The sequence below is a fragment of the Thunnus albacares genome, chromosome 11 (genome assembly GCF_914725855.1).
Source record: "Thunnus albacares chromosome 11, fThuAlb1.1, whole genome shotgun sequence".
Lineage (NCBI taxonomy): Eukaryota > Metazoa > Chordata > Actinopteri > Scombriformes > Scombridae > Thunnus > Thunnus albacares.
In genome coordinates this window covers 7369150-7379968 of record NC_058116.1, presented here as the reverse complement: position 1 = coordinate 7379968, position 10819 = coordinate 7369150, and the positions used below count along the sequence as shown (strand labels likewise).

At 38.3% G+C, this 10819-nt stretch overlaps 1 protein-coding gene across 1 annotated transcript in view; it reads left to right on the top strand.

Annotated features, from left to right (window-relative positions):
- Window positions 1-759: 759 nt before the first annotated feature.
- Window positions 760-10819, top strand: part of LOC122992315 (diacylglycerol kinase beta) — a 108563-nt gene continuing 98503 nt past the window's right edge. The window contains exon 1 of the mRNA XM_044366078.1: window positions 760-1089. The gene's annotated coding sequence lies outside the window, so the exon portion shown is untranslated. The remainder of the gene's footprint in view (window positions 1090-10819) is intronic.

Below are 10819 nucleotides of genomic sequence, written 5' to 3'. Positions count from 1 at the left end.
AAATACCTTTAACGAAATGTGGAGACCCTTCATTGAATATGTTACTGTGAATGTGTATGAGCCATTTTAACTCGGCCTTTTGTGTGAAGTTTGCATGGGATGCTAAGGCCCAACTATAACTGAGTCTCAAAATGAGGTATAATAATATTTGACAGGTGTGCCTGTAGAGAAAGGCATTTTTATTTATTCTTTTAAATTCTTTTAAAAAACGACATTTCTTTTTCTAATTTATTTTTGTTAGTTCTTTGCGTATTTAAATTGTACTGCACCCGTTGTGCTTTAATGTCTTGTCTTCTTTTGTAAAAAGACAAAAGAAAAAAACAATTCTCAATAAATCATTGCGTCTCGATTCACGAGTGTTGAAGTGTCTCCCAGATATTTTTCTCTGCAAAACACTTAAAACCTACAAGGCAAAAATAAAAATGCATAATACTTTTGTATAATTTATAATACTTACTTTTTTTTCCTGTTCACTGACTTGTTTTTCACTGCAGAAGAAAATAAAAGAGAGGAAAGGCAGATTTAACCCTACAGAAGTTGGACTGGGGGAGGAAAAGAAGACCTATTTACAGCTGTTGATTAGTGAAACAGAAAGCAGAGAGAGAGAGAGAGAGGAAACTGAACACAGGGGGAAGCAGAAACACACACACACACACACAGAGAGAGAGAGAGAGAGAGAGAGAGAGAGAAAGAGAGAGCATTAACCATGCGCACATGGGAATCACAGAGACTGAGTGAGAGAGAGAAGAGAGACAGAGAGAGAGGGAGGGCAGCAGAGGGAGAAAAAAGGCTTAATTAATTCAGGGTGGATGGGAGGGATGTTGCTGCTGTCCCTGCCGAGGCTCCTGTGCCTCTGCTGTCGTGCTGCATGTAACCGAGTGTTTGTGTGAACAGAGAGGAGGACTCGGCTGCTGCCTGCTGCCTGCTTACTGGGAAGCAGACGCTAGAAAACCAGACACCAGTCCAGCTCAGCCACAAATCCACGTCCGGGAGCCCACTGGCTGACTGACCGGCAGACTGGTTGGGTCTTCACTGAAGAACTAAACAGGGATGTTACATGGACTATAGTGGGAGTAGCGATGGTCAGAGGTAGGAAAGATTTTCTCTGTGATTATTCCTGCTGTCCCCTTCTCCCATTCCTGTCTCCTTCTTTTCCTTCCATGTCGATGATCATGCAGTTTTTCTTTTTTTTATCAGTGTCCTCTGATCTGTCTTTGTTGTTTCATCTTTCTCTCTATTTTTAGCACATTCTCAGCACTGAAATGTTTTTGTTTCACCATATTTCCGTTCCTGTTTCATGCAGAATTCCCTTTTCTTTTCTGGACCTTTGCCACCGAGCCCAATTTTGTTTCCATTGTATGCCGATTACAGCTTTTGTGCCCAAATGTGACATAATCTTTACTGATTCCCAACTTTTTTTTTTTTTTTAAATGAACTGTATCTGAACCTGTGATGCTGATGAGGCTTTCTGGTAAGGTTTTGTGATAAATGGCATCACAACTTCTCTTGTAGTTGAGGACATTAGAACAACAGAGTGAATGACAGGGGACGTGATGACTGTTTGGGTGGAGATGATTAAAAACAAAACGCCTCAGACTCATTTTATTTCAGGAAGCAGCTGCAGACAACACACTTCAAGAAAACATATGACCTGAAAACATATTTCACCAGTAGGGTAACATGGGTCAGGCAGTAGCAAGTCAAGGGCATGATGATTAACTCTTGTTGCCAAAAGATGTTTTAGTATTTTACACATTCATCCCTTGTATATTTACTCATATTCACCCAGGATGTATCTTAAATTAACTAAAAATGTAGTGTGTGCTTTAGAATATTGTTTTCATACAGTGCTGTCCTCAGTGCTGAGAGGGAGAAGCAATATACAAAGAGGCTGACATATTTAATTTAAATTATAAACTATAATTCAGTGCTATCACTTTATATAAAAGGCCTCTAATTAAACGGTATTGGTTTTTGAGTATATGTTGCACGTCTTAATGTCACTCCCTTTTATTCCTAGGCTGACTCCTTGAGAGCGATGCTTTAGCATGAGACGGCTGACTTCCCGTGATTAATCTCCAGTCGGCACGCCTAATTACATCTCATCAAGCAATCACCAAATGCGATGGTTATTCATTCCTTGACAGTATCCACTTGATCGGTGATAAACATTAGGGATTCTCTGCCCAAGCGTCATCTGTGAGAACGAGCAGAGAGGGCAGCGCTGACAGAATGAGGAGAAGATATTCAGCAGAGAGGCAGAAACACTCGAGAAGAGGGAGAATCTGAATAGGGAGGAGGAAGAGAGAGTGTAAGGATAGAGGATGGAAAGAGGTTGAGGGGAAGAGGATCATTTCGCAGCTCTGTTATGCTGCTCACGTTCTGAGCCCCAAGACAGCATATAAGCGCCTGTGTTTACAATATACGTGTGTGCGTGTGACAGTTTCATGTGTATGTATGCTGTGTTAGTCATGTTGAAATCGTGTTAACAGTCTCTGTGAGAGGCCAGCTGCTGGGTCAGTGGAGGTCTGTGAGGACGGTGGTGAAAGCCTCCTGATGATGTTGCCCTCAGACAGTAATTCATCATATGGATTAGGAGGTGAACAATCGCCTGTCTGAACATGGATCTGTGTGATTAGGACGAGAGCATGTACAGACCCACTCAAAGTGATTCCATTCATTTCCGCACTGACCTGAAAAAACAGAACAAGCTAGATGTATATGACACATTTAATACGTTTTAAACTTATTACCACGTTTACACGGAGGCCAAAGCTAAAAAAGACACTATAAATCACTGAAACCTAGATTGACTACAGGAATCTTTTACGTCAAATCCTCAAGCTGAAGTGAGTGTTCTGAGTCATTATTGTTACTGAGCTTTTAGCATCACAGCTCCCCTCACGGGTGACGGAAAGCACTGATGTTGTTCACCCGTGATATACAGTATTTTTCTTACTTTGCTAAAATACTGCAAAACCCACAGACAATTATAATACAATAGCTGTGTTGTTACACGTGATTGCAGTTAAAATGATCTTTTAAAAGTAACTTTATAGGCCTAGATTTGTACAGTTTGACCGAGAGACACACTGAGCTTAAAATCCTTGACGTAATGAGGCCCTAAGGGGCTGTTCAGATATTGCGTCCAAAAGCGCATGGAAAACGCCAGCCGTCCTGCTTTCATCCTTTTATCCAAGGTGCTTGGGAGGTTGCGCTACTGTTGCGTCTGCTGTTACTAAGCAACCAAAACCGGTTTTAACTTTTTGGTTTTGAATGGTGGTTGGCAACCAGCGTTGGCTGAGCTTTCAACCGGATGTTTTGACGTCCTTGGATGGAAAGGGTGAATTAAGTCCTGTGGAGCTGATTGGTTCATTCTTTTCACATCACCTGTGGTGCGCTTGCTGCATTCAAAAAAGCTGAGATTTTTCCATGTAAGTGCACTGTGGGTGTGCCTGAAAAAACAAGTGCAACGAATGTGTCTTGCAATGGTTCCACTTTTTGTTTTGAGTGTGCTTGTCACGCATCTCCATTTAAAATAATGAATTTGTGCATGCAAAAGACGCAAAAAATGGCATCTAAGGATCGAGGATATTATGTGCCGTACAGATTACAAAGCCCTTTGTGGCAAATTTGTGATTTTGATTTGTGATTTTGAGTCACATAGATAATTTGACCTGATGTGTTTGATACTACAACAAGGACTCCTGGATCAGCTACTTTGTCAGAAATACAACAGACAAGCAACTGTTGTACAATCTGTTTACAGTGCAGCCAAATAAACTGACCTTGTTTTTAATAAAGAAGTCTGATTGACAATCTGATTTCATGCTGTGCAAAGTGCGAGTACTTTTATGCATAATAGGAGGGCACAGTAAAGTTGGTGACCTTGCTGAAGAGTTAGAGGTGCCTGTCACCTCTTCATGTAACAGCTTGTGGTGGCTGCTTCTTTTTTTTGAGCCACTTCTGAAAAATGCAGAAAATAGAATGCTAGTCTTGTTTTGAAGACACATTTTTTATGAATGTTTGTGATCAGTGCTAACTATGGTAACAAATACATTGCTTTCCTGTTGGTGCTTCACAAAAAAAGCCACCCCTTGCTTCATCAGTTGAATGCACTTAATGTGAAGCAGCAGCCTGAAGGAAATGTTCAGTTTGCATTAGCAGTAATAAAATATAGCTCTGATTCACTGTAAAGAGAGTGAACACTAAACAGAGACCGTTATGCATACATCGTGCTTAGGTAGGCAATCTGAACCCAGCTGGGGAATGATGGACTCTGCCACTAATAATAAAAACAATTACACAGAGAGGTAATTACTGAATCCAAATCTATTGAATGGCTGTTGCAGAAAGTAGTATAAATAATATCAAAAACAATGTTTGATTTCATGAAAATCTTACAGATTATGCTTTAATACCATAGTTTTCACTTGAATAGTGATGCGACTGCTTAGTCTAAACATGATGAAAGATCAACAAAATGATTATAATTTTTGAACACCTAAACAAAATGATATGAATCAGTGAAGTAATTCATAATATCCACTTCTGCTAAATAAACAAAAAAATTAAGTAACAAAAGTAATCCTGTTTGACGTTATTAACCAGTAACATGACAAACTGCTGCTTGCTTGTAATTCCATGTTACTATGTTAAGTAGAATTAGTATTATATGTTACTGGATTGAGCTGTTTGATGATTTTTTAAAGCTTTCAGCTCAGTAGCAGCTCTGCTCACAGGCATTCCTTCACTCTGTTTTTCACATGCATCACATGCTTACACACTCGCCTGTTTTTGCTTTGTTTTGTTTTTGGGCTTAACAGGCCAATAGGAAATGTGACTAAAGGACATTCAGTAGACTGTGGACAGGCTTACACTCCCTAATTGAACATAATGTAAACACCAGGCCTGCAGTACTGATATGCCTGTCTGGGTCGGAATATTTGTGCTGGATTTATTGGTTTGACTTTTTACTAGTTCAGAGTGTAATAGTTTTAAAGAGGTGCCCAAATTTACAACAGATTTGCTGAAAGTGTAGAAAATCTTCTATATCATTAAGTAGAGCCTCTTTTATGCACGAAGGTGTTGGTATTCACTCTCATGGGTGAAGCAGCAACCTAAAGTGTTTGCATTAACAGAAACTTCCTTACAGCTCTGAAGAGAACAGGAAAAGCCTGCTACTAAGAGTTTGCTTCTCACATCATGTCATTTTGCCTGATTGGTGGTAGATGACATATGGTCGTGGAAAAACTGAGTGGAAACAAAATATCTCATAATTTATGACTGAATGATAAACTGTTTATGGCAGCCTAGATTTGCTAAAAATAAAGGCGGTGGTTGCTTTCAACATATTTCATCATTTATTTATGATTTAATAAAATTCAAAAGTTTCCCTCACGTACAGATACGGAACATACTGTACATGTGATACAGAGTCATACAGTGTGGAATAAGTTTTTTTGCCAAAGATAAAGAACCTTAAGACTGACTTTCTTTAGTCTTTAATGTGTGCTGTTGCAGAGGATGACTTGGATCTGTGATTTCAGGCTCTGTTAACCTTTTCATGTTGTTGACACATATTGACATTTTATATTCACAACACTGGCCCATCACAGGCCAGAGAAGGAGAATGTACAACTATTCTTTTCAAATGGTTGGCAATCCCCTTTAAATACAGTGCAATCGCTTGTTGTGTATAGCTTGGCCTTTCCATTCCCCTCTACGTTTTACACACAATCCCCCAGTTGCCATGACACCCAGGCCTTCCATAAATACTCCTGGTATTTGTGAGGCTACATCCCCAGTAGGTTAGAGAACAGAAAGCCAGGGCCCTATGTGAGCCTAGCCTGCAGCAGGGCTAATCACAGATCAATCCACAATGTTCTCAGATAGTTTGAGTGTCAGCTACGGTGCATTTCCTAGCATAGGATCTGCTCACTGTGCTGCAGGTGTCAGCCACAGTGGCTCACAACACAGCGCACACATTTCGTTTGTATTTCTTATTCCTGTAACCTTGACAATGTACACCTGCTGAAGGCAAATACGCATGATAAAACTTCAGTATGACTAACGATGCTGAGGAAGATCTGACAGCGATCAGGGTTTGCTGGCCTGGCAAGCTGTGAAAACAGAGGCGAGAACCGAGGTGATTCATTCTCTTGAGATGGAAAAAACTATCACAGAAGAGATCAAATTTTAAAAAAGGACTAAGTGGAAACACTGAGTTGTGATAACGGGGGCAAGAGATGATGATAGTTTGGGACAAGAGGCAGGAATAGCATGTGTGTGTGCGTTTTAAGTATGTGTGTGTGTTGTCAAGTCTTGACAAGGGATCAGCAGCAGTCCTTTTATGGATAAAGATGAAGCTCAGTCAACAACCCCTTGGGACGACTATGCCCCATGCAGTTTGTTCTCTAAAACAATACTGGCAACTTTCTTGAACTATGTCTTTGGCCTGTTGACCTTTGCCCCTTCCCTCTGATGCCTTCAGACAGAGGAAAACTATACTAAGCAAAACTTAGTGGTTAAAGGGGCCCTGTGGAGTTAGTACACTGAGTTTTACTCACCAAAATACATTGTGTGTATCCTTGAAATCTAACAAAAGTGTGTAAAATATATTTCCTTTCTCATAAAAAATTTGCAAAGCTGATCTTCAAAATGTACTTTAAATTCTTGAATTGCTTATATTCATGTTTATGAGCTTGCATTCTTCTTCTTCACTGCCTTTGCTGGAGCACTGCTGTGTTTCTTTGCACATTACAGCCACCTTTAGTTCACTGGGATAGTGTGAAACCATTGGTAGGACTCTGTAATTATTATTATCCCTGAATGAAAACTATTTCAATATAATATTTTTTTCTCTAAATTGGAATTTCCAGTTCCTCTGTATTGTGGTCCTTACTTCTCCTAATTTCCCCTGTTCAGCTAGAGGAAGGTGTAGGCATGTGCCTCCAGCAATACACATTACTGTTCGTCACCAGTTGCTTCTTTGCCATTGAGGAGCTTCACCAGTTCATCTCATGTCTTTATTGTCCCACAGAAGGAAATTATTATTTTTTTTCACAGCAAAGCAGCTTAAAAAACAATCATACATTAATGATGTGAATACAATACACACAAACTACAAAATACACTGCAGCAAATAAGAGTACTGATAAGCTAAGTCTTGGGCACAAATACTGTAATTAAATACAAATTGGATGTATTTTATTTTATTAAGTTTTACACTTTAATTCACTTCATTTCAGAAGGAAATGATGTGCTTAAATTTATTTGACATCTATAGTTACTACTTACATACAAAAGATACAGTATGATCCGCTTATAAAATATAATGAATTGCTATAAAAGAAACATGTAAAAACATTAATGATGGGAGTTGCCAAGATGACATTTTCTTTTCAATTCTAAACACATTTCAGACAGTCAACTCAGTTAGAAATGTTTTGTAGTATGTGTAGTGTAGTATGTGTAACTGTGTGGTTTTGCTCATAAGCAGGGAGTGAACAACAAGCAGTCCAGTTCATTAAATGTAAAATTATACAATTTGAAATATCAGCCTCAAATTTAACTGTCCACATTAATGCCTCTGTCCATGTAATATGATGTTGAAAAAGTGCTGTGACGTAACTTTAGGTGTGTGAGGGTTCGGTGTATAGGATTTTTCTTAACATTTGCTTGGCTGATTGACAGTCTATTGTAATTGGTTTAATGTTGTAATGGCATTTTGTCAGTCATATCAGTGTCTTAATAGCCTTGCTTTATTGCTCAAGCATTGTGAGCATTTTCTTAAGCATCCTGGACCATTACAAAGAACCATCACTGGCGCTAATTGTTCTAAGCAGAGGAAACCTAGGATTCAGGTGATTTAAGCGCCTCAGTGACTAATACTAAATAACTGGCCCTCTCTTGGTCTCAAGGGTAAATAATTAAAACCTCAGCCCACACACACTTGAGCCGTTTGAATTCCTTGTTTTGTGGAAAGCTCTGAATGAGCAGAGAGCGATTATGATGGCAAAAGTGTGGATTTCAGACACACGCAATCCCACACACACACACACACACACACACACACACACACACACACAGGTCACAGGAAAATGCAAATCCAGCCTGAAGCGCCAACAAGCTCCTGCAGGTGTGCAAAGCTTTTATAGTCAGGCATGACGCTGCTGTCAAAAAGTTTCTGCATGTGTGATTACACTGCATGTTAATTACACTGTTGTGTTAAACTATGTGTTAAACAGGGAAAGTCCAGATGACAATAAAATAGAGAAAATGCAGAGCACGTAATGCTTTCCTGTCACTGTGTGCAGGTATTTGTGTAATATTCAGGGAGCAGCATTTGAAGCTGTTGAGTGCTTGGAGAGTGTATTGATATACACACTCAACCTGTTAATACCCATGAGACAATTAGTGTATGTGGGAGTTAATATTCTGACTTCACTGGATTTGAGTTTACTCAACCTTCAACTTGTTAAGACCATAAATAATATGGATTATATGGTTGATAGTGTCAATAAATTTTGTGGTGTCAATAAGTGTTGGACCAAAATTAGCAGAAGAAATCAATGACCCAGAAACAACAGAAAGAGGGCTGTTAATGATTATGGGGAGAGAAATGGGGAGCTTCAATGTTTCTGAGAGCTGTAGAAGAAAAGGAAATCATTGATACTGTTAGCAAGTGTAAGAATAAAAGTTCTACTGACTTACTGACTGAATAACTACTGAAACTGATATGACAATAGTCAAGAACATCATTGATGGTACTGCAAAACCATGAACTCACATTTGTAACTTGTCCTTCAAAACTGGTAAATTTCACAGCAAAATGAAAATTTCAAAAGTTATCCCATTATATAAAACTGGAGATAGACAACACTTTACAAATTACAGGCTGGTCAAATTACAGGTCTTTACTTTCACAATTCCCAAAGATACTTGAAAAACTCTTTATTGAAAGGTTAGAAAATTTCATGGAGAGGCCTAATTTCCTGACTGACAGTCAATGTGGATTCAAAACAAACAGATCAACATCTTTGGCGCTAATTGAATTAATAGAAGAAATTACTTATTGTATAGATAAAAAAAGTATGGAGAATTTATAGATCTAAAAAAAAAAAAACTTTTAATGTCATTGATCACGATATATTACTTGACAAGTTGTAAAGGTATGGTATCAGAGGGATTGTGCTGAAATGGTTGAGAAGCTTTTTAAGAACAGTCAACATTTTTAAAGATAGGTGAGCATAAATCAACATGCATGGCTATTACTTGCGGAGTCCTTCAGGGGTCAATATTAGACCCGCAATAGTTAATTTTGTACATAAATGATATATGCATGCATCAAAAATACTGTTATTGTTTTATTTGCAGATGACACTAATATTTAATGTGGTTTGACATAACAAAATATCATTAAATTTGAACAAAGCAAAGATTATGCTGTTTGGAAATTGTAAAACAAACACTCATGTACAAGTGATGATAGACAATGTTAACATAGAAAGAGTATATGAAATAAATTTCTGTGTGTGATATTAGACCACAAAATCTGCTGGAAACCTCATATAAAATATGTGCGAGCAAAGCTGGCAAGGAGTGTTGCAGTTCTGGAAGAAACAAGACACATTCTGGATCATAAAGCATTGTACACTCTGTGTTGTTCACTTGTTTTACTGTGTCTGAATTACTGTGTAGAGGTGTGGACTAACACGTACAAAAACAACTTACACTCTACACAACTGACAAAAAAGAGCCATAAGGATAGTTAACAATGTAGAACATTGTGAACATACCAACATGCTGTTTTTCACATACTTTGAAATTCATGGACTGGTAGAATTTAAGACTGTACAAATAATGTATAAAGCAAGAAGCAATTTATTTCCAGGTAACATGCAAAAAATGCTCTTAGACATAGAGGGGCGTTATAATTTAAGAGGAAAGTTTAACTTAAAAAAACATTGTGTTCATTCCACTCTGAAGAGGATGTGTATGTCAATTTGCAGGGTAAATTTATCGACTGGTTTCGATATAGAACTCAAACAAAGTCCAAAAATAGATCAATTCAAGAAGATGTACAAAAAAATAATTTTTAAGAGGCATAGTGATGAGAAAGGGTTGGTAGGATGAACAGTGAATTGTATATATGATCAATATGGAGTTAATTGTTTGAGTTATGGAGATCATATAGGTGTATACTTCTTCCTACTCCTTTTTGGACATGGAATATTTATTTATCTTGTTTGTTTATGTTTATGAGACTTTGTTAAATGAGAGTTTGCTGTACGTTTACTGTTCAATTTATTCCTTATTCTTGTTTTGTTTTTATATTTTTTTATTTGTTACATGTTTGAAATAAACACACAGTCAAAGTGGTGTCAATACAGTTTTACCACTCAACACAGGTGTGAATTGGGGCTTGAATTTAAGGTTTCTGGAGTTGCTGTGTAAGCTACGGACCCAGTTATAGCGGGGTATCTATATATAGCAAGTGCTTGCATCATGAAGATTATCTCTGTGCTGTAAATGACTGTTTGACACAGAAAAGCTTCTGTCAGAATCCATTTAATCATATGGTCACACAGTCCTATGGTTTCCTGCAGCAGGCACGTATGCACTGACAGTGAAAGCGCTTTGCTGGTGAACAAGTGTGTTGAGAGCTTCGCTGCTACTATCAGAGCTTCTGCACACTCTTCCTGTAGAGAAGGCCTGCCTAGCCCACAGCATCCTGCTTAACACTTGATGGGGGAATGTCAGTTAGAAGCATCCTGTATGGCATTTTTCCTCCAGCAAAAGTGCACTGCCAACTTTA